Below are 26,718 nucleotides of genomic sequence, written 5' to 3'. Positions count from 1 at the left end.
ACTTGCCCTCTGCCCTGAAATGACTCTAACTACAAGACCCCTGTCTTCTCCCATCTCTAATTTTGTTTCTCTGGGTTTTCCTGTCTATGGGATCACCTTCATTTCTTCAGTTCCACATTTACCAGTTATTTAATATTCAGCTAAAGACTTTGAGGAAGCTTTCAGATTATAAATTCTTTCTCCAAATTTCATAGCTCTGTTCTTTCTTGATAGACTTCTAAATTTTAGTTTAGTGTTATAGCTATAGGTTTCACTGCTTATATACATTACTGAGAGTAAGCCTTTTACAGATACTTCTATCTTTGTTGCAATACTGTTATGGATGTTTGTCCACTGCTTTGAAATAGTCATGTTGAAAGAAATAATTTTCAATTTTAGCATTGCTTTTTTAAAATCTAAGAACAGTGGGGGATATTTAGTAGCTTCCTGCAATTATTTATTGATTGGATGTAATTTAAATACACAGTTATGCCAACTATGGTGTATTTTATATGGACTCTGATTAATAAATATATGCAGAATGAATAAGTGCCCACACTCATCACTGAATTCCTAATTACACAACAGGTACTGTATTAGTTTTTCTGTATATGTTATTTTACTTTATCCTATTGAGGAAAAAGAAATTACTGTGAACATTAGAATCCTTTTATATATGAAAAATTTGCAAACACAAGAAATGTCTCTGTAATTGTCAAAGTTGATATCTGCATTTACATCTGTCTTCAATTTCTTTGCATGGTGAGTATGTTAGCTGAAATAATAAATGAAACCATGATTGAAGAAGTGTACAGATGAATTTCTAATGTAGGGATAAACTTCTAACTCTCTTGTTCTAATGTGCTTTCTAGGATGAGTCTAAGAAGGATTCATGGATCTTTGCCCTGGCCGTGGTACTCTGCAGTAGCTTTGTCTAGAACAGCATGAGCACCATCAACCACCAGGCCCTGGAGCATCTGCAGTATCCTTCCAGGTCCTGAACCACCATGTTTCACTGAATTCATTGGATGAGGATAGAGTAAGTCTCTCCTTTCCTGTCATTTAGTTTTCTTGGGTGGAGCAGAGGGGACCCATGGCAAAAGAGTGTGTTTATAATATTTTTATACTAGAGAAATGTGGGAATTGTTGGTAGTGAGTTTCTTTTCCCTAACCAAATCTTAGTTATGTGACAGAGCTTGCAAAACATCAGGGCAAAGTCCTCTCAAACACCTGATAGAGTAGAAGATTCCACAGAATTTGTGAATTTCTTTCCAGAATTTATCTGGACTCTATGGGATTTCACCCTGGAGCTGCAGTTATGTGGTCAGCCTATCACAGAAGATGAGTACTTGGAGAATGCCCTGAAGCTGATTCCAGGTATCAGAGTATGGCCTGGGCAGTGTACGGTCCAATAGAGTGTGGGATCTACTAAACAATATCCCTCATCTCTGTGATTGCATTTGTATTTGAGACTAAATCAAAGTCTGTGGAAATGGTGGCTGGAAAGTGGGTTGCAAAGATCTAGGAGCTACAGTTTAAGTTTACTCAAGAAGAGTAAAGTGAAATTACTCAAAACCAATTTGTTTTTTATACATCTTTAAATTTAGCATCCAGATTTAAATGGGTGCTGAAACATTCTAAAGACTGGACGCTGTGTTTCCTATTCCTTCAATTTGTCTCTGTTGAAGAAAACAACTAATCAGCTAATTGTTAGACATGAAACTGCAGTGAAAAGCTTATCTAATGAACAAAATGTAGATTTCACATATTATTCTTTTCAAAGAGGGATATAAAACTTTCTAATCCTGTATAATTATATCATCTACAAAATGATTGTATGTTCTAAATAAACCTGAGGAAGTGACTGTCTTTACAATCTATGCCTTTTCAATAATACTGACAATTATTAGAACATTCATTTTACCTTCCACATCATAGCTTTCTCCTAATTCCCACATGTTTACCCATGAATTAATTACAAGGTAATAAATTATTTTCATGGGTTACATTTCCAAGGATGTGTGTCTATTGAAACCTTGAGAGAAATATCAATCCCAATTTATTCATTCTTCTTTTCACGTTTCTATTTATGATTTCTCAAAACAGCTATTAAGAAATTGGCTGGCAGGAGAGGACCAGATATAATCATTTACCTCAAAGAGTTTATAGATTATTGGTGATACCTTAAAATTTCATTTCAGGTACATTTATACTTCAGAGGTTTTACTAAAAAATAGATAAAACTGCATCAATTATTTTTAGCATCAAAACAGTTTTTCTTAAATAATGATGATGTCATTCTTAATATTCCAATTACTGTCCATGATCCCTTGTTTGTAGCTCTCCTTTTTGGTTCCACAGCTCAATTCCTACATGAGGTTGAGTTGAGCAGAAAGTTTCATGTGACCTTTCATTCTTTTAGCTGCTAGTTAAGCAAAGACATCATAGACAACCACTCTACTATGTGCATGTCTGGAGAGACCAGCCATAGGTTTCCTTTACTGGATCAGATGTCTCCCTAAATTTCTCTGCAGTTATATCATTGGTATAAGTCTGATGTGCAAAGAAGTATTGAATGTCTATGTTAAAAGAGTTCTATGAGTAGAAATGGCAAAGACACACAAATCCCTGCCATGAACACCTGTAATCCCCTCACCTCAAGACTCTACACACTCTAATCCCTGTTTTTCTGTCCCTCAGGGAAGAATCCCAAAGCCCAAACATCCAATCTACCCAGAGACTGCATCAGGCATTTATTTCCAAGATGGAAGTGTTTTGTCTTTGACTGGCCAACATAGGAAAAAAAAATTCTAGCCAATATTGGGATGGTATCTGAAGACCAACTGGATCCTAAATTCCAGGAGCAAACAAAAAATTTCTGTTCTTACACCTTCATTGATGCAAGGACCAAGACCCTCACAGAAGGAATCATGGTCACTGGGAAAGGTGAGTCTCTTTTTCCCATTTCCATGGGGACTGGTATATGTTGAATATTTTATATAATGTGCTTTCTAGTATTTTTGTTTGATTCTATAAAGAATTCTGATTTTAAAGACATTTATTCTCCATGAATAAATCTGTATACTTTATAATTATCTCACTTTGGGGGATTTACAAATTCCTTCCTCAAATTTCAATTTTTGTCAATGATATCGGTGGCTCCCACTTATCTGAAAACATTCTCCACTTAGAATATAATCACTCTTTTGGTGTAAAAACAGAATACTGCATGTTTTCAAAGGAAGTCCTATACAATAAATGTTCTTCACAAGGAGAATTCAAAAGATATTTTGAGAATTTAGAGTGGTCCAAAAATAAATATTAGCCCATAAATCACTGAAAATCTATTCAAAGCCTCAGAATTAGGAATAAATTAAACATGGTACACTTTGCCTCATCTGTCTATCTATGTAATCTGTATTGCTTTCAATTTTTAAAATGAGAAACTGTATTTTCCAGGTAGACCCTAGTATGTTAGATAGAAGTAGATATTAACTTTTTTAGTCCTGTGGCCTGGAAAACCATAAAAATGAAGAGTCAGTAGGAAAATGAAGGTGATAATAGTAGTGGGAGGTAGGGGTGCATGTGTGTGTTTGTCTGTGTGCATGTGTATATGACCCTAGAAGCATAGTCTCAGAATCCTGGAGCCATTGACTGATAAGTTGATATTTAGCCCCTAAATTTCCTGGCTTCTTCAGGGCTGAGGACTCTGGTTGTGACCTATGTGGATACTATCAATAGTGGAGCAGTACCTCGCTTGGAGAACGCAGTGAAAACTCTGGCCCAGCTGGAGAACTCAGCTGCCATTCAGAAGGCAGACAACCACTACAGCGAGCAGATAGCCCAGCGAGTGAGCTTCCCCACAGACATGCTGCAGGAGCTGCTGGAGGCACACGCTGCCTGTGAGAGGGAAGCCCCTGCAGTCTTCATGGAGCACTCCTTCAAGGAAGACAAGCAGGAGTTCCAGAGTAACCTTGTGGTAATCTGTCTTAGTATTTACCTTTTGTCGCCTCCCCTTGAAGAATGAAACCTAGAAGTGTTGTTACCAGTCCCATGACTCATCTCTCACTCAAGGATAAAGTAGTCCATGTTCTCATGAGGGACAGAGTTTCAAAGGACTACATTTCCTTCTTTTTTGACTGCCAGAACTCAGGCAGTTTATCTGGAACTCCCTTTGACCTTCAATGAAAAATCAGTATAGATATCCTCTTGAAATAAATACTTCTGTGGATTCCAAGCCTGTCCAGAACACCCAAGACATTCTTTATCTGGCTTCTTTTTCTGTGAACACACTCCTATGGCTGGGAACCAAAATTTCTCTTTTCAGATCCACATCTCAGGCCACTTTCAGCTTAGGTTGCTCCTTGTTGTATCTATCATTGAATACAGACAGAATCACTGAATGTGGCAGCTTCAAGGAACCAGAGAGATTAGGTAATGCAACTCCAACAGCTCAGATGAAATACCCAAAGGAGGTTAGGGAACTTCTCCATGGTCTTCCAGAGTTTTCAGAGCTGTGAATAAATCAAATCTTGTGACTGCTGTTTTATTACATGTCTTCCAACAGAATACTTTTCTCATGAGGAACACAGTTAGACCAATTCTTCTACCAGATCCTTTGGAAATTTACTTCCTCTGTTCCTTACTTCTGGTGACAGCCCTCTATCTTTCTTCCCTCTAGGAAATCATAAAGAATAAGAAAGATGATTTTTTGATGCAGAATGAAGAGACATCAATCAAATATTGCCAGACTAAACTTGATCAGCTTTCAAAGACACTAATAAAAAGTATCCCAGCAGGAACTTTCTCTGTTCCTGGAGGTCATGAACTCTACAGGAAAGCAAAGGAAATTATTGAAAAGGAATATCACCAAGTGCCCATGAAAGGAGTGAAGGTGAGGAATAAGGGAAACATGGGGAACCTACAGAATAGTCAAAGGGCTATACTGAAAATCTGAGAGAACAGCTCCATGCATGCATAAAGAGAGAGTATGGGGCCATTCAAACAGGTTTGGCTCTTAAGGTTCACTGCATGCTATTTATTCCTGAAGAGAGTACAAATGTCAACTCCCAACCATGAGTACAGATTTCTTAAATCCAGAGACAGAACATAAATTATTCATTTTTTTTTTTTACTCAACAACATATTTGACGTGTTGACCACTGACAATTTACAAGTCCTTCTTTGTACACAAGGATGATCACAACTGAGACAGGAAGTCAACTACATAGACAAGTTATAACACACAGGAAAGAGCTACTTAGGTGTTAGAAACAAACATCATCATCATCATCATCATCATCATCATCATCATAATTAAAAAACAACAATACTAATGCAACTAATATATATTGAACAGTTGTTTCCTATAGCCAAAATGTTAAACTCTTTCCCTAGACTCTTTAGTTTAATCTTTCAAATAACATTAAGAAGCATCTACATTATCAACATTTTAAAGATCTGAACTGAGAAGCATAGGCAGGTTAAAATAAGTTGTCTAAAGTTATAACCAGCTAGTGGCAGAGGAGAACAGCAGCAAAATTTAGAGGCACTATTTCACACTGGGAAAACAGATATGTACAAGCACCAGAGATTTGGATTTGTAGAACTGAACATGGTTCTGACTGGCTGGAATCTAGAGTGGGGAGAAGGAAGTAGCACTGGGCAAGTGACTGGAGGGAGACAGGTCAGTCTAAGGAGCTTGGACTCATTGTAAGGAACCACTATGGAACTTTAAACATGAAGCAAAAGTTACATGGAATTAGTTGTCTTTGCAGCACTAATTTACTTATTCGAAATCTAATTTCTGTGCTCCTCCTTGGTTCCTCAGGGAAATGAGTTCATCCAGAGATTTCTGCAGTCCCAGGTGGCAATAGAGAAATCCTGCAGGCAGATAAAGCCCTCACTGATGGGGAGAAGTCCATAGAAGGTACAGGGTAGGGCTGGTCTCACAGTGGGATGGGTAGGTTCTTGCAGTGCCCTCTGACAGGTGTGAGAGCAAAACCTTCCCAATACAGGAGCTTCCTTCCTGTCTGTGGAACAACCCTGCTGCGTCTGGAAACAGCAAAGGGAACTGTGATTGGATGCCAGACAGACAGAGCCTTTTCTCTCACATTCTGAAGTGTGGTCTTGATGGTATGGACACGGGGTGGGGGGGAAGACTTCAGAGATTTCCTACCCCTCTCTTCAATTTGGTTTGGCCTCTGAGCTCAAGAGGGTGGAGGTCAATCGTTGCCTATTTTTTCCCTCTCTAATGCCTCCCTGGGGCAGAGGAGTGGACCAGGAATGAGAGAGCTGATAAGGAACAGGAGCTGCTGAAACAGAAACTGCAGGAGCAGCAGCAGCATTTGGAGGCTCAGAAGAGAAGTCTTCAGAAACACATAGTCCAGATGATGGAGAAGCTGGTGAGGGAAAGAGAAAACCTGCTGAGAGAGCCAAACAAGATATTGGAGCATCAGCTGAAGGTGAATCAGGCTGTGGCAGTAGTAGAGCTGGATAGCTTTGCCCTGGTACCTCAGGAAGGGATGGGTGAAGGTTACAGCAAGATCATGCAGAGATCAGAAGTGCATCTACTGCTTGTGATTTATTAAAACCCTGAAGCCTTTGAATCCTTCCAAAACCTTTAAATTCGTCTCTGTAAGTAGACTTTGGAGTGTTCAGGATGAGTATGCCCCCCCTACTCCAAGCCCTCAGAGAATATAAATAAGGTTGAATAGCCACTTAGAGAAATTTAAAATGATCTCACAGGGCTTGATTGAACAGATATTCCAACTATGTGTGTTTAATATGAACAACAAATAGTATGGTTTACCAAGATCACTACATATTACCAGGAGCCCTGCTCAGCCCAAGGCCCTGAGGTAGGTCTCTGCTGACATAAAACTACCAGAAATGTCCAGAATTAAAAATACAGGGAAGTGGCAGCTTTTACTCTTGCTGCATTGCCTCCAGGTTTGTATAGATCCCCAAGCTATCATGTGGCTTGGAGGGATTTCTCTCATTGTTCATCTGAACATGATTTATAAGAGATTTCTATAATTTGTGGACCATGTGTTTATAACAGATTTCTATAATATGGGTGACAGTACCATCCTGAGTGGAACTGAGAATTAGTGCTGTCAGACCAAGGCTACCTCTCATTTGCATTATTTGACTGGAAAATATTTCATTTGTCCTCATGCCAGGCTTAGCCTCCTGGCAAAACCCTAAGGTATATGAATATTATTAAGGCTGTAAACTACACTTTCTCTTAATATTTAGCTCCAAACCAGGAAATATTCCTTGTTACAAGAGTCTCCTTTCATGATTAAGAGAGAACAATTTTAGGAATAAAACAAAGATAGTCTGACAAAGTTTTAAAGTTTGACAAAATGTAATCCTTGAAAAAAATGGGGGATTTAAAAAGTTTTACTTCCTTCCTCACTTTTTTTTTAGGTCCAAGAAGATCTGTGTACTTAAGGATTTAGAAATAAATGTGAGAAGATGAAAACAGAGATAAATCATTTGAGAAAGAGAATTGTTGACACTAAAAATGATGATCGTTCCTTGCTTGCACAAGCCTTGGTCAACTTGGCAAAATAATCAATTCATTATTGCCTGCCCCAGCTAACATTCTTGGTAATGTTATGAAAGTATTGGGCTCACTATTTAAAAAGATGTAGCTTTCCTTGTAAAGAAATTAGATATATAATATATTATACATGTATATTCTCTGGCCTATTTCTGATGTGCATGCTTTTCACTTTCATTCAGCAATGCTTTAAGTATAAAAAGTGATTTCTAGAGGATATTGATGCCTGGCCCACATTAGATAGAATAAGTGCATGGACAATTTGATTTAGTGTGTTCACTTTTAGGAAATATATATGTGTGCAAAATCATATATATGTGTATATACATACATACAAGAGTTTCACTGAGGCTTCACTTCTAATGGCAAAAGATTGGAAACCACTTAATGCTCATTTATGTAATTTGGTAATTTATATTTTGCATGCACACATACTAGAATACTAGATTGCTAGTAAATAGATAGTTGAGCTCTATTTGTATAAATATAGAACAATCTGGAAGATAGATTGTAGAGTGAAAAAATGAGGCACAAAACAGTTTGTATAATGTGTTCACCGTAAAAAAAAATGCAATTATTATGGGCACTCATACACATGTATATATAGCACATTTCCGGAAGATTCATTAGAAATTGGTATCATTGGTTCTTCCTGAAGAGGACAGCTTGGCATCAGGGATGGAAAGGACACATGCTTTTCATTATATACTCTATCTTTTCAAATTTGCAAAGATAACTTGTGTTATCATTTCTCGAATAACAAAGAAAACAATGTATAATACTAATAATTAAAATAGTAAATGGAATGTGAATAAATGGAATTGCTCATTGCTTCTAGAAATGACATTAGCCTGCTCAATAAGGGGTCTAAGACTAAGATCAGAATACTAGAAAATAACGTTTGCATCCTAATCTTGTTTTTGCTTTGGCCTTGGTTTTTAATCCCTTATATTTGCTTCAAAAATAAGGTGTGAAATTTCCTGTTACCCCTTGAAATCTCAGCAAGAGTAACCTTTTCTTCATAGGTTTCAATTACACTTTTACAGTGTTTAGAAACAAATTATTAAACATTAAGAATATTCACTGGTGAGAGGAATTCCCATCATCCTTAAGTTCAGTGGTGTCATCTCTGCTGTAGTCAAGTACAGAAGTTGTGATCTACCACTGCAGAAATGGATGCCTTGATAGTAATGGGGAATGAAAAACCCAGACACACAGAGGCCAGGTGTTGGCATTTAAACATCAGAATTCAAGTACATACAATGAGAGTAATGAGCATCGTGGTTTGTCTTAGCTCAGCCTGCTATAACAAATTACCATAGACTGTGTGGCTTACAAAACAAACATTTATTTCTCCCAGTTCTGGAGGCTGAAAGTCCAAAAGAACTGTGCCAGCATTGTTATTTTCTTGGTAAGGGTCCTCTTACAGCTTTACAGATGACAAGGTTCTTACTGTGTCCTAGCATGTTGAAGACAGAGAGACAGAGAGAGAGGGAGGGAGAGAGAGAGAGAGGGAGAGAATCTAATGATTTTTTGTTATACAGGCACTAATTAGATTCATGAAGGCCCCACACTCATTATCTAATCCCTCCCAAACCCCATTTCCAAGCACATTGGGACATTGGTATTTGGGGTTTCCTCAAATGGATTTTGAAGGACACATTCAAACATTCAGTCTATAATTTGGTTGGAGTGGCAGCCAGCAGACCTGACCAGAGGAAATTCTGAAGATGGCAAATAAAACAAGGTGTCTGTAGAGAAAAAAAGAATGGGGAGGAAACCATTGGAATCAAGGATATTTATAGGAAGCTGAGAGGTAACATTGATAAAAGGTTATAATCCATAGCCTTGGTCTAAACCAATTTCAGATGATGGAACTATCACCTGGAGGGGAGGGCAGGATCCCAGGAGAGAGGACCTTGCAACTCTGGGATGAGGATAAATGATAATGATTTTCACAGTGCCTCTCCTAGGGGACCTCATCCATATGCTGAGAAATGAGAATGCCCAAACACTTCAAGGACTCTCAGAATCAGGATCCAAGCTAGGAGTGATGCTCAGATCCTGAAAAGACATCACAGTCTCCCTGTTAGAGGTACATGACATCCTGGTATGAACACAGTCTTGGCCCAGGTGCAACTAACTTGGTCTAGTATTTTTTTCAAATAAAAGTATAGTTCGTCTGAAGACAGACACCATTTTATATATATATATATATATGTATTTTCTTTACATCTTCATAGTGTATGTTTAGGCACAGAGGGTACTTAGTAAGAAACTTCTGTAAAAACAAAAAGCTGACACATGTGTGATTGTTTTCAATTGCCAGAATTCCATGATCACACCAAACCTCTGAGATAATAGATTGTTTGGATTTTAGATATTAGATTAAGGTCTCTAATTTGACTTAAGGACCAGAGGAGCAGAAGAAACTCTTTCGGTACAGTTTCCCCCTCTGTGACCTTATTCACCACAGTCTCAGTATCTCTGCGAGGATGTTAACTCATCTCCACTGGAGAATTTAAATGACTCCGTCTAGTCGTGGCTTCAAGTGTTCAGAAGGAAGAATGAATGGCTTTGCCTTTTAAAGAAGAAACCATATAGTAATGAATATGTGACCAATGCATCATGGGGTTTAATGGAAAAGTAAACTATTCTACAGAAATATCTGTATATCTGTTCCCACTGAGAGCTTGACTTAAGCAGATGTTCTAATCCCTTGGACTAGACACACCCTGCATTGAAGAGCAAAGAGAAGCCATGTCTTTTTAGATTCGACATACAAGTGATATCACACTGTACTTGTCTTTCTCTGACCTATCTCACTTAGCATAATGTGCTCAAGGTCCATTGATGTTGCAAATGGCAGGATATCCTCCTTCCTTGTGACTGAATAATATTCCCTTGTGTATATGTATATGTGCCACATCTTTTGTATCCATTCATGTGTTGGCATTTAGGTTGCTTTCATTTCTTGGCTACTGTGGTTAATGCTGCAATAAACTTGAGTGCAGATATCTCTTTGAAATACTGTTTCTATTTTCTTTCAATAAAAAATAATAAAACTGACAATGGTCACTTAGAAAAATAAAAAGGCTTTAAAAAGTAGTTAAAATTTTTTTCACACATCTATTCTAATCCTCATTAAGGAATGCTTGGTTCTAATTATTTACATTGTTTGTTAAATTCTTATGTCCTCCCTGCCATTGTTCTGGATTATGTAAAGAGAGAAAAGCAAAGATCTTGTTCTCATGCAGCTTACACTTTGTAAGGGCCTTACATAATGTTATTTAGGCAGAAATAAATCTTGTAATTATATACATGTATATATATATATATGTGTGTGTTTGTGTATATAGATGTGTGTGTGTATATAGATATGTGTATGTGTATGTATGTGTATGTGTGTGTGTATATATATAAATATTTTATGTTTAGTGATCAAGAATCTAAGTTGCAACCAAATAGTCATTTTTTAAGTTTGGTTTCAACCTAGTGCATCTTCCCTGGAGATATAATTGTGTATTATAGAGTCCTAAGGACCAAATATGGTAACTTTAAAGTAAGGTAAAACCTAGAGTGCATGGTGATTGAAACAATGAATAAATAGATTAATGTTTGGACGTATGAATAAGTGTGACATTTGTTTATTATTTCAAAGGGTAATAAATATCCCTCTTATTACCTATAGGCCAAAAAGTAAAGGCTTTGGTTTAGAATTTTGTGTTTTTTGATCTCTATTCCTTTATCACCTGTACAAATTATTATGTTTAAACAAACTAAAGTGGATTCTGTTTCTATGACTGTACTAGGACTGATATGACAACTCTGGAATATTCTTCCTTGTGTCTCTTTTTCCATGGAAGTGTGGTTGTGCAACTCAACAGTGTTATTTGGATGGAATTCCTTTTATTTCAGATAATGTGATCTTATTCCTTAACCACTGTTCTGTGGACAGTGGTCCCAGGCTGCATTGAATATGGTGCTCACTCTTAGCCCAGGAAACAGTCCCTGGTAAAACATGAGTAATGAATTCCTCCCCTGATATATTTGGTCTAAGGCCCCAATCTCTCTCTGCCCCTGCTGACTGTCCATTAATATAGAAAATGCAGACAATCAAGTTCTATTTCCCTCCCACTTAAAGTACCTAAATATTTTATTTTGATGAAATATGCACAACTATTTACTATTTTAACTACTTAAAGTGTACAATATAGTGGAATTAAGTATATTCATATAGATGTTACAATCATCTTCACTATCTACCTCCAACCCATTGCATCATGCTCAGCTGAAACTCTGTATCCAATAAACAAGTCTCCATTTCCCTCTCCCCAAGCTCCTGGTAAGTGTGAGTAAACTTTCTGTTTCTATGAATTTAACTACACTGGATACCTCATAAAAATGACATCATATAGTATTTTTCTTTTTGTGACTGTCTTATTTCAGTTAGCATAATGTCCTCAGGTTTATTTAGACTGTAACATGTGTTAGAATATCCTTCTTTTTAAGGCTGAATAACATTCCATGGTAAGAATGTACTACACTCTATTTTATTTTTTTTAATTTTTAATTATTATAGAACTTTTACATTTCCACTTAATTTGCAGTTATTACAAAATACTGGCTATGTTCCCTGTGTTGTGCAGTACATCTTTGTAACCTGTCTTATACTCAATAGTGTGTTACTCCCACTCCTCCCACTCCTCCATACCTTTATTGCCCGCCCCACTTCCCACTGGTAACCACTGGTTTGTTCTCTATATTTGTGAGCCTGCTTCTTTTTTTGTTGTTGTTTTTGTTATATTCAATAGTTTGTTGTATTTTATACATTCTACATATAAGTGATATCATATAGTATTTGTCTTTCTCTGTCTGACTTATTTCACTTAGCATTTTGCCATCCAAGTACATCCATGTTGCTGTTAATGGCAAAATTTCATTTTTTATGGCTGAGTAGTATTCCATTGTGTGTGTGTGCGTGTGTGTGTGTGTGTAGTGTACAGTAAATATCTATACATACTATATCTATCTATATCTATCTATCTATCTGTGTGTGTGTGTATATCATATCTTCTTTATCCATTCACCTGTTCATGGACACTTAGGTTGCTTCCATACCTTGGCAATTGTACATAATGATGCTATGAACATTGACATGCATGTATATTTTGAAATTAGTGTTTTTGGTTTTGGTTTTGGTTTTGCTTTTATATACCCAGGGGTGGAATCTGGGTCATATAGTAATTATATTTTGAGATTTTTGGAGAAATCTCCATACTATTTTCCACAGTGGCTGCATGAATTTACTTTCCCACCAAGAGCCCACCAAGGGTTTCTTTTATCCACATCATTGCCAATATTTGTTGCTTGTGTTCTTTTGATGACAGCCATTCTGACCAGCAAATACACTACAATTTATTTACCCATTCATACGTTAGTGGATAACTAGATTGTTTCCATTTTTTTGTACTGTTTTGAATAATGCTATTATAAACATTGGTGTACAACTATATATTTGAGTTCTTACTTTCAGTTCTTTTGAGATATATAACTAGAAGTTGAACTGTTGAATCAAATGGTAATTTTACGTTTAATTTTCTGAGGAATAGTTATACTGTTTTCTACATTAGCTGTTCAATTTGTTCCTACCAATGATGTACAGGATTCTCAATTTCTCTACATCCTTACCAAAATTTGTTTTCTGTTTCTAAAGAAATGGCAACCATATTAATGTGTGTGAAATGTATCTCATTTCCTTAATGAATAATGATGATGAGCACCTTTTCAGGTACTTATTGGCCAATTATCTTTGTTATTTGGGGAAGGTGTCTTCAAGTCCTTGACTATTTTTGAAATGAGCTCTTTGTTTTTGTTTTTGTTGTTGCTGAGTTAAAGGGTTCTTTATATATTCTGTATATTAATTTCTTATCAAATGTATGATTTGTAAACATTTTCTCCCATCCTGTGTGTTACCCTTTATTCTTTTGATATTGTCCTTTGATATGCACAAAAGTTTTAAATTTTTGTAAAAACCAATTTATCTATTTTTTCATTTGTTGTCTACAAACACCTTTGGTGTATATCCAAGAAATCACTTCCAAACCCAATAGAATGAAGAGTTTCCCCTACGTTTTCTTCTAAGAGATTTTGTTTAGCTTTTACATTTAGATCTTTGTTCTATTTTGAGTAAATTTTTGAATATGGAGGAAGGTAAGGGTATAACTTCATCCTTTTGCATGTGAATATCGAATTTCCTCAGTATCACTTGTTGAAAATATTGTGCTTTTCCCACTGAATGGTCTTGACACCTTTACCAAATCATTTGACCACATATGAGAAGATTTATTTACTGTATTCGTCTATATGTCTATTTGGATTACAATAGTTTGTACTAAGTTTTGAAACCAGGAAGTATGATATCTCCCGCTTTGTTCTTCTGTTTCAAGATTTTTTATTTGTTTATTTGGGATCTCTTGAAATTCCCTATGAATTTTAGAACTTTTTATTTTCTGGAAAAAATATTGGAATGTTGATAAGAATTGCATGAGATCTGTAGAATCTGTTGAGTAATACTGACAGCTTAACAATATTAAAACTTCCCACCTATGATCATGGATGTCTATTTCTTTATGTCTTATTTAATGTCTTTTGGCAATGTTTTCAGTATGCAAATCATTCTTCTTCTAGGCTAAATTTATTTTTAATTAATCACTTTGATCCTATTTTAAATGGGATTGCTTTCTTAAGTTTTTGAATTGTCATGTTAGTGTATAGAAATGCAACTGATTTTTAATTATTGATTTTGTATCCTCCAAATTTGCTGAATTTGTTTATTTTTTCTATTTTTTGGTGAAATCTTTGATATTTCTATATTTAATATCTTGTCGTGTGTTGAGAGAATTTATTTCTTCATTTCCAAATTTAAATCTCTTTATTTCTTTCCCTTGTTTTATTACACTGGCTAGTACCTCTAATACTATGTTAAATAGAGGAGGGAAAAATGGGCATTACTGTCTTTTTTGTTATCTTAGGGGAGAAGATTTCAGTCTTTCATCATTGAGTAGGATGCAGCTGTGGATTTTTCATGCATGGTTTTTATCATGTTGTGGAAGTTTTCTTCTTTTCCTAATTTTTTAGTATTTTTTTAACAGAAAAATTATTAAATTTGATCAAAGAATTTTTGTGAATCAATTGGATGACCATTTTTTTTCTTTGCTCTCTTAATGTGGTATATTATATTGATTGATTTTTCTATTTGGAATCTACAGGATGTAATCAACATTTATAGAATACCAAAAACAACAGAATACATATGTTCCTCAAGCTAACATGAAACATTCACCAAGATAGACCTCATTATGTATCATTAAACACACCTTAAAAATTGAAAGGAACAGAAATGTTATAATGTATGTCTCAGACTAGAGTGAAATTAAACTAGAAATCAACAATGGAAAGATAGCTGGAAAGTCCTAAAATACCTGGATAATAAACAACACACTTCTACGTTATAAATAGGTCAAATAAGTCTCAAGAGGGATTTTAAAATGTATTCAATGAAATAAAAATAAAAATACAACTCATCAAAATTTGCAAAATGCAGTGAAAGTTGAAGGAGACTTGTAAGATAATTTTGTCATGATATATAATCTTATGGAGACCATAAACTCAATTATGGGAAGGGGAATAAGAAGACACAAAGCAGCAGTTCCCAGGAAGGGAAATGATCCTAAAATTAAATTCATAAATGGTTTCCAAGCAAAGAACAAATCCAGGGTGTTGCCAGAAAAGAAAAGAAAAAAGATGGAGGGGTCAAATATGAAATGAAGGACATGACTGAAGATTCTTTTCCTTAAACCTCAGAATCATTACGGTTGCATCCTTGGAGTATGACATAATCAGAAAAAGACTCTCTGAGGAGATACAGTATGTATCATAGATGCTCTCAAACAATTGGGCTTCTGGAAAGTTTAAGGGAGTTTTTCCTCAGCCTTCTCAGCAAAAACCCAACGTAGAAATAGGGCTACATTGAAAGGATTTGTGGGTTCAGCATTGTTGAGCCTTGATGAATCTCACCTCAGAAGGCTTAGACCAAATTGGAGGGTATTTGTGCTAATGAAGAGCTACAGGGGAACCTGTTGATCCTGCCCTGGCACTCCCATGCATGACTATACTTTCATACATTTTTCCTTACCACTTTATTCTCTTATCTATTTTTACCCTTTGTTTTTCTTTCTTTTCTCATTTCTTCACCCCTTTTTGGACAGTTTTGTGTAAGTAATGGACAGAGGACAGGCCTTGGAGACAGAGAGCTTGCATCTGAGACTAAGATCTAGAACCAAGCTAAGTGACCTAGAATATGTTAAGTCTAATCTCTTCACTTGCATTAATGTAGGAATAATATCTAATTTACTGTGTGATCATGAGGATTAGAGATAGTAAGTGTAATTCCTTAAAGGTAGAAAGTGTCCAATAAGAGTGGCTGTTATATTGTTTTTATTACTGTTGCTACAATTTTGTTTATGTGGTTGATTTGGGTTCTTGGAGCAGCTGTTAGTAAACTCTACACTGAGTTTCTTTACTCTACATACTCTTTAATATGATTATTTTTATGAGGTTGATTTTGATAGCTGATATTGAACTCTCTTAGTCTCTTTACAGCAGAGTATCCATCCCAAGATGCTTTGAGTGCTGGCTTCTAGAAATGCTTACATGATCTCCCTTGAGAAATGCCTGGGAACTTGCATCCTCCTATGTCTCCACTTCTCTAAAGATTTCTTCTCAGAGGATTCAAGCAACAAATCATCTACAGGAATTGCCATCTTATGCTTTGCTTCTAACATACTAACATTAGAAAATTATTTTTTAATTTTTATTTTTAATACTACAAATATATCTTAGGCCTTCCACTAGCAACCAAAGATACAGCAAGCCCTCAGTTAAAGAGAATGCTAATCTATACTGTATCAGTTTCCCCTTCCTGGCTCCACTTCTGGCACGATGGTGTGCAACTCAGAATCACTCCTCAAAAAAACTGATGAAAACTATTTTTAAAACACATTTAAAAATAGTTGGCCTTATGAGCATCCACAAATGGAAATGCCGCTACAGATATACAGCAAATGAAGACACATTTACTAAAGAATATTTACTAAAGCTCCATAAAATGATGAGTCTTTAGTTTTTGAAGATCCGCACTTTTCCCCTCTCCACTCATTGAGCTGGGAACTCCACCCAGACTTGTACAACCAAGAACACAAGTTTTTGACTCCCCCCAGGTCCTGGTTGGAGGGTTGTATTCCTGGGAAGGACATGACATTAGCATTTCTCATACTGCCCCTAGATACTTGTTGCTGAGGCAAAGTTCTGTACTACTGCAGCCAACAGGTGGGGGCCCCATTCTTCCACCACATTTCCTCTCATGAGACAAAGGTTCTACCTTGGGCACGGTAGGATATTGAGGTCCCAATTGCTATTGACTCAGCTCATAAGACAGGGGATTGTGCCAAGGGAGACAAGCCAAGGACACCTGGGGCTCTTGCCCATATATCCATTGAGCACTTACTTCTTCAAACTGGGCTGTCACTTAGAATTGACCTATTGTTCCTTACTCCAGCACCAGAGTTGTGGCTCAGAGATTTTCCCTCGGAGGAAAGGCAGACCATAGAACAGAGAGCTCAAATTATCTCCCCAAAGGAGCCAACTTTATTTGCAACAGCATATGAAGTTCAAATCTAAGTGTGCTTTCAAAAACAGTAGAAGTGTTGGTGAGAGGCAATGGGGAGAAGACTGATAAATTCATTGAAGATACAGGCTAAATGATAAGCCAACTTGTTGCTGGAGAAAAATAAGAAACCAGCTGCAAGAACTAGAGTCTGAATAAATTTCAAACATTGACCATCAGGAACTGTCCCTTCATAGCAGCCTGAATTTGACTGGATTAGGGTGTAAATAATTTATTCTCCAGGGCATTGTTATGAACAATAGAGCTTTTAACCAGCAGTTATTGGAGTTTCATAGGTTAGTGTGGTCAGGTAACTAGACAAACACTGCCTAAGTCCTGCTAAAACCTTGTTATCCCAAAGTGGCTGGGCATGTCCAAGGATGAATCCCTGAGGAAAAACATCAGAGGCTTTACCCTGTGTCTGTTTAGGGGATAGAGGAGGAAGAGAAGGGAATGGACAACACTAAAATAATCCAGTTAGTCTTTAAACAAGTAAACAAGCTAACAACAATGACAAGCACTGAAAGAGGGGAGAGATGAATCCAGTACCCAAAGTTGCTGCAATATCTAAAATGTTCATTTTCCAAAAAATATGAGACATGCAAAATAAGCAGGAAATTATGGCCTAGATACCAGAAGAATAGCAGGCAATAAAGCCACCTGCAGGAGAGACCAGATGTGAGAAAAGAAGCCATTATAAATATGTTCAAAGAAACAAAGAAAACCATGATTTTAGAAGTAAAGCATGATGACAGTGTCACATCACATAGAGAACATTAATAAAGACACAGAAATTATTAAAAATAACCAAATGGAAATTTTGGAACTGAAAGGAGCAATAACTGAAATTTAAAAATTCACTAGATGGAATCAATAATACACTTAAACGGGCAGAAAGTAAAAGTACTTAAGAATAGATCAATAGAAATTATGCAATCCAAGAACAGAGTGAAAAAAAGAATGAAGAAAAAATGAGCAAAGTCTCAGAGAAATGTGGGACACTAATGTATACCAACAGACATGTAAAAGCATCACCAGAAGAACAGAGAAGGAAAGGAGCAGAAAAATATTTGAAAAATTAGTGGCTAAAAAATTCCCATTTCCTAAAAAATTTAAATCTACATATCCAGGAGGTTCAACAAACTGCAAGTAGGATAAACTCAAAAAGACCCATGAATAGACACATAGTAAAAATGCCAAAGAAAATCTTGAAGGCAGCAAGAGGAAAATGACATCTTGCTTAAGAAAACTCGTATAAGATTAACAGTTGACTTATCATCAGAAACAATAGAGGGCTAAAGGCAATAGGATAATCTATTCTCAGCCCTCAAATTTTAAAAGCTCTTAATCAAGAATCATATATCCAGCAAAATTATCATTTAAAAGTGAAGATGAAATAAAAAGACATTTGGAAAACAAAATCTGAAAGAATCTGCTGCCAGTAGACCTACCTTACAAGACATACTAAAGTTAGTTCTTCAGGCTGAAAGCAAGTGACCCAAGACAGTAATTTGAATAAACACACACACACAAAACAAAGAACACTGATAAAGGTAATTATGCAATTATAAAGGAGTATAATTGCCTATTTCTTATCCTTTCTTATCTTGTTTAAAAATCATAAGGCAGTATACATTTAATTGTATTTGTGGGCATATAACATACAGAAATGTAATATATTTTCCAATAGCATGGCAAAGAGGTTGGTGAGAACAAACCAACATTGGGTTAAGAATTGACTCCAGATGTTTCACTTGAATCCAAAGGAACAAATGCATAGAACCTGAAATGGAAAGAAGGCTAATATGAGAAAAATTATACATATAACATAAAAATTGTGTTCTACACTGGAAACTGACACAACACTGGAAACTGACTATAACTCAATTTAAAAAAAAGAAAAATTATACGTATAAACTTGCTCTCTTTTCTCCTCTCAGCTTCTTTAAAAGACATAAAATTACATAAAGGAATAATAATTATAATGATGTACTGTCGGGCTTATAACATGCATAGAGATAATACCTATGACAAGAATACCACAGTAAGAAATAAAAGAGAGTAGAGCTATATGTGAATGCTGTTTCTACATTCTCTGAAATTGCTGGTGTAATTGTGAAACTGTTTTTGATAAGACATATATGGTAAGGCCTAAAGCAATCACTAAGTAAAAACTAAAAATATATAGCAAGAAAATCATTAAAGAAGTTAAAAAGTAATATTAGAAAATATTCAATTAATGAAAAAGAAAACAGTAATGCCAAAAAAAGACTTGAGGTGTAGAGAAAATAATAACTTAAATGAGAAATGTAAATCCTATTGTTTTGCTTAGTTTTGTTTTTATGAACTCTGGATACAAGTCCCTTATCAGATATATTATTTGTGAATATTTTCTACCATTTTGTGGGTTGTCTTTTCATTTTCTTAACATTACTTTTTCAATTAATGCTATGTCTCTCTCTCTCTCTTTTTTTTTTTTTTTTCCTTAAAATGAATCATAGCAAACACAACATGTGTACAAACCTATAGATAAAGCTGCTCTGGAAAAAATGCATAAATACATGGCAAAGAAATGAGACTTGGCATTTTAATGCTGATCATGCCATCCTCAGTGCCATAACACCAAATCTGTGCTTGCAACACAGTAAAATATGTGTATCTGCTATACCCTACTTCTCAAATCCAGGACTTATGAACTCAAATCAGAATTTGCCATCAAAAACTCAAACTTGAATTCCTGTACTAGGAATGTCTCCAGTAGAGAGCACTAATGTTTTTTGAATATTCGGTGTAAGTAGCTTTAATTGAGATAAGGCCTAGGAAGGAGTTACAACCATTTCCCATTCCCATATATTTGGGTACACAAGACATAGGCATTTATTCCATATCTATTAACAGTTTACAGAGCACCCACTGTCCCCAGGCACCACATTAGACCTTGGGATCCTGAGGAGGAAAAGATACACTCTTACCCTCAAGGAATTTGGCCTAGTGAAGAAGACTGTCTCAATCCCCTAATAACATCTCCTTGCATCAATCAAGGAAAGCATTTACTAATCATGCACTTTCCTATCACAAACTACATACATATATGTAGAAAAGCACATGGACTGTAAGCATTTGCAAACAGTAGGTTCAGGAGGGCCTTAGAGAAAATCTAGTCAAAATCTCTCATTTTATACCTGGAAACTAAACCCAGAGTGGATAAGTGACTTACCCACGATCACGACAAGAACTAAGATTAATATGGCACTTCCTATACACCTAGAACTGCTCTAACAGTATTGTTTATTTAATCCTCACCACAACTCATTTTTGAAATACAAAACTAAGGCACAGAAAAATTAATTAACAACAAAAATCAAACAGCTCACAAGGGCAAAGTCAGGATTTGAATCTAAGTAGTCTTGCTCCAGAATCCATACTTTTAGTCACCATGCTATATTTAAGTAGCTATGTCTAAAGGCAGTCATGATTTTCTGACTCATGTTTTTACACTGTCTTGTTATTTTATACTGTCAGGGTTTCCAGCATCTCTAGAACCCATTGGTCAAAAATTATCAAAAAATCTCAAGATATTATGGTACTTCAAAGTCACAAGATACTCGATTTGGGGAAAATGGCTCAATTCAACGTGGATGTACATGTTACCAGAAGGTGAAGATAAAGACATGCACAGACATGAGAAATATAATAAGTAATCTTGTAATAAGTATTCTTTTATCTTACTTTGAGAAATGTTGCCACTTCTGTCTCATTTCCTTGTCTTCCTGAATCACTTCCATGTACTCCTTCTCACTTCCAAATCCCAGTCTTTAAGTGTGTTGATTCTTCAATCAAATAAGAACATGTTAATGTAGACAGAGCTAGGGATTAAATCTTGAGAGGACCCTGCACTATACAAGATAGAGAAAATGTGCATTTCAGAAGCCTCAGACTTCACTTCACCCATTCATTTATTATCTAACAAATATTTATTGGGTGCCTGCCATATGCACAACAATGCACTGGGTTCTGGGGATGTGCTAGTCTATGTGATGGATGTGACCTTTACTCTCCTGAGGTCCACAGTCTTACAGCATTCCTCCAGAGTAAGTTAGGGATCAATAGTTAAGCACTTGTCAATTCTCAACCCGTTGGGCCTCTGAATGATGCCTGAGCTACAGGAGGATGAACAGAATGACTCAGCAAGACTGGGGACTGCTAAGAGATGCTGTCACTCTCAGGTGTGCAGACTACAGAGGAGAGAGCATGTTATTTTGAAATGACAGTAATACACTGAGTGATATGCATGAACTATAAAATAGTTTATAAATAGAAATTATTTGCATTATGATTATGTTTTGTCAGAATACACACATCTTTTTTTGTGTGTTTGTGTCCTTGAGGACCCTGAAGAACAAAATTTTGTATCTGATTATTGAATTGGTTAAGTAAATTAAGCAAATCCAGGCATTTTATTTGATAATCAAGTTCACTCAAAGATGAAGGTAAAATTATAAAATTTACACCCACTTACATACTTGTTTCATCCTTTAGTATGCTTCCCCCCCTCATTTTTACTTGTAATCAATCTGTCTGTAACTCCCCCAGTTACACAGAGGCCTTTACCAGAAACAAAAAGCTATTCTGCTCACAAAAACAACAGGCTTCCTTAAGCCTTAAGTTTTTTTTTTTTTAATTTGCCCTTTAGGTCTCAATTTCTCTGAGAAATCTGGGAAGTCCTCTCCACTTTAGCCCACTCTTTCATCTACCAATGTAAGACCCAACTACATTTGCCCTTCAATTTTGTAATGAGATAAAGGACGCCTGATTTATTATCATACTGCTCTTTTTCATAAGGTGACCTGGTTACATTCAGCTATTATAAAGCATATTTGAGTCATAGGCTCTGAACCATGTCAATATCCTGTACTAGGAGATTTTAATCAGCCCTGAATTTGCTCATATATCCAGCTACATATTGGCCTCTATTTTTTTTTAAACTATAAGTTTCTTGAGGGCACATGTTTATTTGTTTTTAAATCCTCCAAAAACAATTTGGTGGAGAGACTGAATTGGAGATAAAGAAGTTAGCAGAGATAAATTAGTAGAATAAGTGGATAACTGGAAGGTGTGCCTGCATTTGGATACATAGCATTCAGGAGACAAAGACAAAGAGAACTGTGGTGTAGGGACACACTGGGGTTTGTTTAGTTAGTCCCCACTGATTTATCATGTCCAGCCTAACGGTCCCTGGAGGAATGCTTGGAGACTTGTGGACCCCAGGAGGGCAAAGGCCACATCCATCAAATGGACCAATGTATCCTCAGAAACCAGTCCAGTGTTTTGCACACAGTAGGCATAGAATAAACATTTGTTGGATGATAAATGAGTGGTAAGATGAAACGAAGTCTGAGATATCTGGAACATGAAATATTCCTATCTTCTTTTCTGATATAGTCCAGGATAGTTACATTAAACACAGAAAACAGAAACTCCTGCCTAGACTGTTAGTGGCTTGCCCCAGATCTCACTGCCAGAAGAGCCACCAGCAGAAGCCAAGATACCAATTCTCATACACTTTCTGACTCATATCTTTTCCTCTATTTCTAAAATGTTCTGAATCTTGTTCTTTTACAATTTATATTGATTCTTAAAAATTCTTAACAAACTATATATATATGTGTGTATATATACATACATACACACACACATACACACATATATATGCATACATATTATGTCCTAGTCTTAGAGAATCAGTTAAGATTAGAATTGAAGTTCAGTATTAAATGTGTATTACAATTAACAGATAGCCTAATATTAGGCCAAGAATCACATATGCACAAATACATACACGCACAGTCATTGAGGAAAAAAAGATGGGAGGGGCATGGAATCAAGGCCTAGCTGGTATTAGACCTGGGTTACTTCAAATCAAAGAAATGAAAAAGTTGACTATGAGGAACCTCAGAAACCAGCTGTTTTCACAGTATCAGGAAAACTTTTGCCCAGATTTCAACATGGTCCAGGGAACACAGATTGAATTCTTACAGGGATCCCAGCAAGCACTGTCTCAGTCACTAGCAGAACCCATCAGGGCTTTTTTTATATCACTTCACAGGAGCTAAGGAGCACTAACTCTGCTTTCATTCTAAGCTTTCAGCCTGGCTTCACTTGCAAATATTTTCTTAGAAGTCTTCATTTTATGGATGGGAAAGAGACAATAGTCAATAACTGGCTGGCTCCTGTGTGGCAGATTCCAATATGGGACCCAGATGACAGTACATATTCTTTAAATGGGATGCATGGGAAACTTTCAAAGAAATATTTGGACATCTTCCCAGAAGACAGATTAGCTGGAGATGGCGGGCATCCTGCTGCAGGAAATCGTGTTTTTCCCTTGAAGGAGAGCCTGGAAGATCACCTTCCTAACACTTGTCATAAAAGGAAGGGATGTCATATAGTTAAGGCAGAGGGTCAATCAGCATAGTGGGCTGAGAACACAGAGTAATTGGTCATGAATATTTAAGACTGGGACCATGATAAGGGATCAGCTCACACAGAAGTGCACAGCTGGCCTTGCACAATTACAGTTTCTAGTCAAGCTACCTTATTCCAAAAACACTTGCAATGTCGACCTCATCCTGTCCTTGGACTTCTCACCACTGAGCTCATTCTCAGGGGTCACTCTCAGAATTTCTCCCAGGCCCGAGGAGAGCTCACATTAAAACTCTGCAAACAGGAGATTGAAAAGTTCAGGAAAACATGGTGAAGTCTTTGATCAAAAATAAATAAAAATTCTTCATCAATGACAATATGCTCAATCATACACAGTTGAACCAGCAGGATGACTTTCTGAGAATGCAAAGCCATGAATGCCTACTCACTTTTGTTCTTTTCTTCTGACCTGATGTCTCAGTAGGACTAACAAACTTGAACCCTGGTGTTGAGAAAATATTGCAAAGTAGTATTTCAATTGAGCACTGTAAAGCTAGCCAAACTTTCCCAGACCCATGTTCCTATGCTCCTCCTTCAACCCTGCATGGCCCACCAACCTCTCCTCCCCTTTCAGGTGCTGCATGCTTCCCCTGTAGATTACATACCTCTGAGAAAAGGAATAATGATTCCTGTTTACCTTCGTATTCTGCCTCACCTCTCCAGAACTCCAGTGCTTTCTTTTATACACTGTAGACTTTCAATGTTTTAATTAATTGAAAGAAATAGAGAATTTTCCATTATCAGAAATAATTTTATAATACAGAATTGGAAAATAACTGTTAATACTTGATAATATTCTGTCTTCCATTAATCATAAAAATTTCTCATGACACAGAGATATCTGAACTCTTATCAAGGCAGCCACATGGAGCAGAGATGATGACACTCAGAGTCTCTCTTTTTTTAATTTTTTTTTTATTTTTTGGTTTGGTTTGGGTTTTATTGTTTTGTTTTGTTTTTCAGGGAATCAACTCATAAAGGCCCTGCCAAACCTAGGAGTGAGTTGATTGCTCCATGTAGGTCATGCAGTTCAATAACACAATTTGTAGTGATCCTTTCATTTCTGTTATTTGTGACTCTGCTTGTGCCATTGGGCAGAGGAACCGGCCACATTGCTGCTCACAGTCATCTCCTTTATCATATGAATGTGAGGAGCCTACCACTAGATATGTCCCCAAACCAATGGGATGCTGTAGAAAACAGATTATTTCTATGTCTTTTTCTTCTGGATTTTCTCAGGTTACCAGAAAGAGATTGACTGAGCCCTGAGGGTGGATTGGTCATTTTTAAGACAATATTTGGGGCAGATAAGGCAAACATATAGAATTTAGGTCTTTCTAAATTTTACTTCTCTTTCATGAGTCTCTTTCTGATTATTATCACCTGCACTGATCCATCTCTTCATGTAAGTAGTACTTGGTTGTTTTCTATGTGTTCACCTAAGTTCTGAGCTGCTTGAGGTCAGAAACCAATATTGATGCTTTTTGATATTGTTCTTGATATCTAGCATACTGATGGGCACAGAATGAATGCTTAATAATTATGATGAGACTTCTAAACACAATTTTACACTTTGACAAATTTGGCTGTGGAAATAGTGACTGAGTCTTTTAGAATTTTCTATGAACAGAATAATAAATGTATATAGGAAATTTATAAAATATAGATGGGAAATAAAATACAGCAGCATCTTTCAGAGACACAGCTTCTCTTTCCTTTCTCTTTCCAGATCCATGCAGGTGACAGATCTTTCTCTGTCCACCTCTGATGGAGACTATATTCTTTACTGTCCAGTAGCATATTCCCTTTGATTGTCTCTTAGGTATGCAGAATTGTGAGCATATTCGAACTTTCCTTCTTTCCTTCTGTCAAATTCTTTTCAGCAGTTTTACACACACACACACCCTTCCCGCACCACCAATCTTTTGCAGATTATAATCAGGAGTTCTTCAGGCTTCTGCCTAAGAGGGTGGACTTTGCAGACTGGTGGGCCTGGGTTTGAACCTTACATGATCACTTTGGATGTTTCTGGATTAGTTAAAATTAGCTGCCAGTTACAGAGACTGCAAAGAACAGTGGCATAAACAAAGTGATGTTTGTTTCTCTTTCACATTAAAAAAATTTCTAGAGAGACAATCCAGAACTGGTATTATGATTTCACAAATCTCCTGAGGCTTAGGCTGGTTCCACTTTTTAGGTTTGCTAAACATCAGATGAGGTCCTCAATCTCATAGCCCTAGATGGAGCTTTATCCATCACATGCAATGTAGAAAGGAGGAAGGAAGGAAGGGAAGGAGACAGAGGAAGGCAAGCATCTATGTTCTCTTAAGGAAATTTCCCAGAGGCTGTCATACACTTCCTGTTACATTTCATTGACCAGAATTTACTATTGTGACCTCACTAAGCTGGAATAGAGACTGGGGAATGTTGTCCTTATTCCAGACAATACTCAGCTGAAATGTGGGCGGTTCACATCCTTAGGAAGAAAGGGGGAAAGGAGCATCGGAGTAGCCAAATACCAGTTACTCTATACCACTTTTTTCTTGACTGTTATTATCCATCTCACAGGAGTCTTAGGATTAAAATAAATGTTACTATGAAAGCATCTAATACAGTATCTAGCATAAAACAAGCTTTCAGTTAATGTTAGTTAATATCCCTCCTTATTCCTTTTTTGTGAATTTTCTCATTTCCCTGATATCCCATCATTGGCATCCAAATTCTATTTTAAATACTTGCCCCAGTTGATGGTACTAAGCTGTAGTCTTGTACCTTTTCATAAGAGGGAGCAACAAATACATTATTATTCAATGTCAGCATTAATTTTTTAGCTTAAAGTTTGGCTAAGATTTAAGACATATCTCTTGGAATCAAATAGACCTAGATGTGAATCCCGGCTCTGCTGCTTAGTCAGTGTCTAACCCCAGCCTCTTGCTCCCTCCATTTCCTCATCTGTGAC

The 26,718-nt window shown here is 36.4% G+C and overlaps 2 long non-coding RNA genes across 2 annotated transcripts in view; one reads left to right on the top strand and one right to left on the bottom strand.

The window, feature by feature from the left end:
- Positions 1 to 26,718, top strand: part of LOC135321558 (uncharacterized) — a 941,446-nt gene that overhangs the window by 310,867 nt on the left and 603,861 nt on the right. The gene's annotated exons all lie outside the window — the stretch shown is intronic.
- On the bottom strand, positions 18,792 to 24,564 carry LOC135321556 (uncharacterized). Its single transcript, XR_010381411.1, has 3 exons — positions 23,871 to 24,564; positions 21,006 to 21,106; positions 18,792 to 19,059 (listed from the first exon to the last, which is right to left on the bottom strand). It is a non-coding gene; the product is annotated as an uncharacterized LOC135321556 (long non-coding RNA).

The sequence above is a fragment of the Camelus dromedarius genome, chromosome 6 (genome assembly GCF_036321535.1).
Source record: "Camelus dromedarius isolate mCamDro1 chromosome 6, mCamDro1.pat, whole genome shotgun sequence".
Taxonomy (NCBI): Eukaryota; Metazoa; Chordata; class Mammalia; order Artiodactyla; family Camelidae; genus Camelus; species Camelus dromedarius.
The sequence above is the reverse complement of the archived record's forward strand: the minus strand, read 5'-3'. Positions and strand labels throughout refer to the sequence as shown.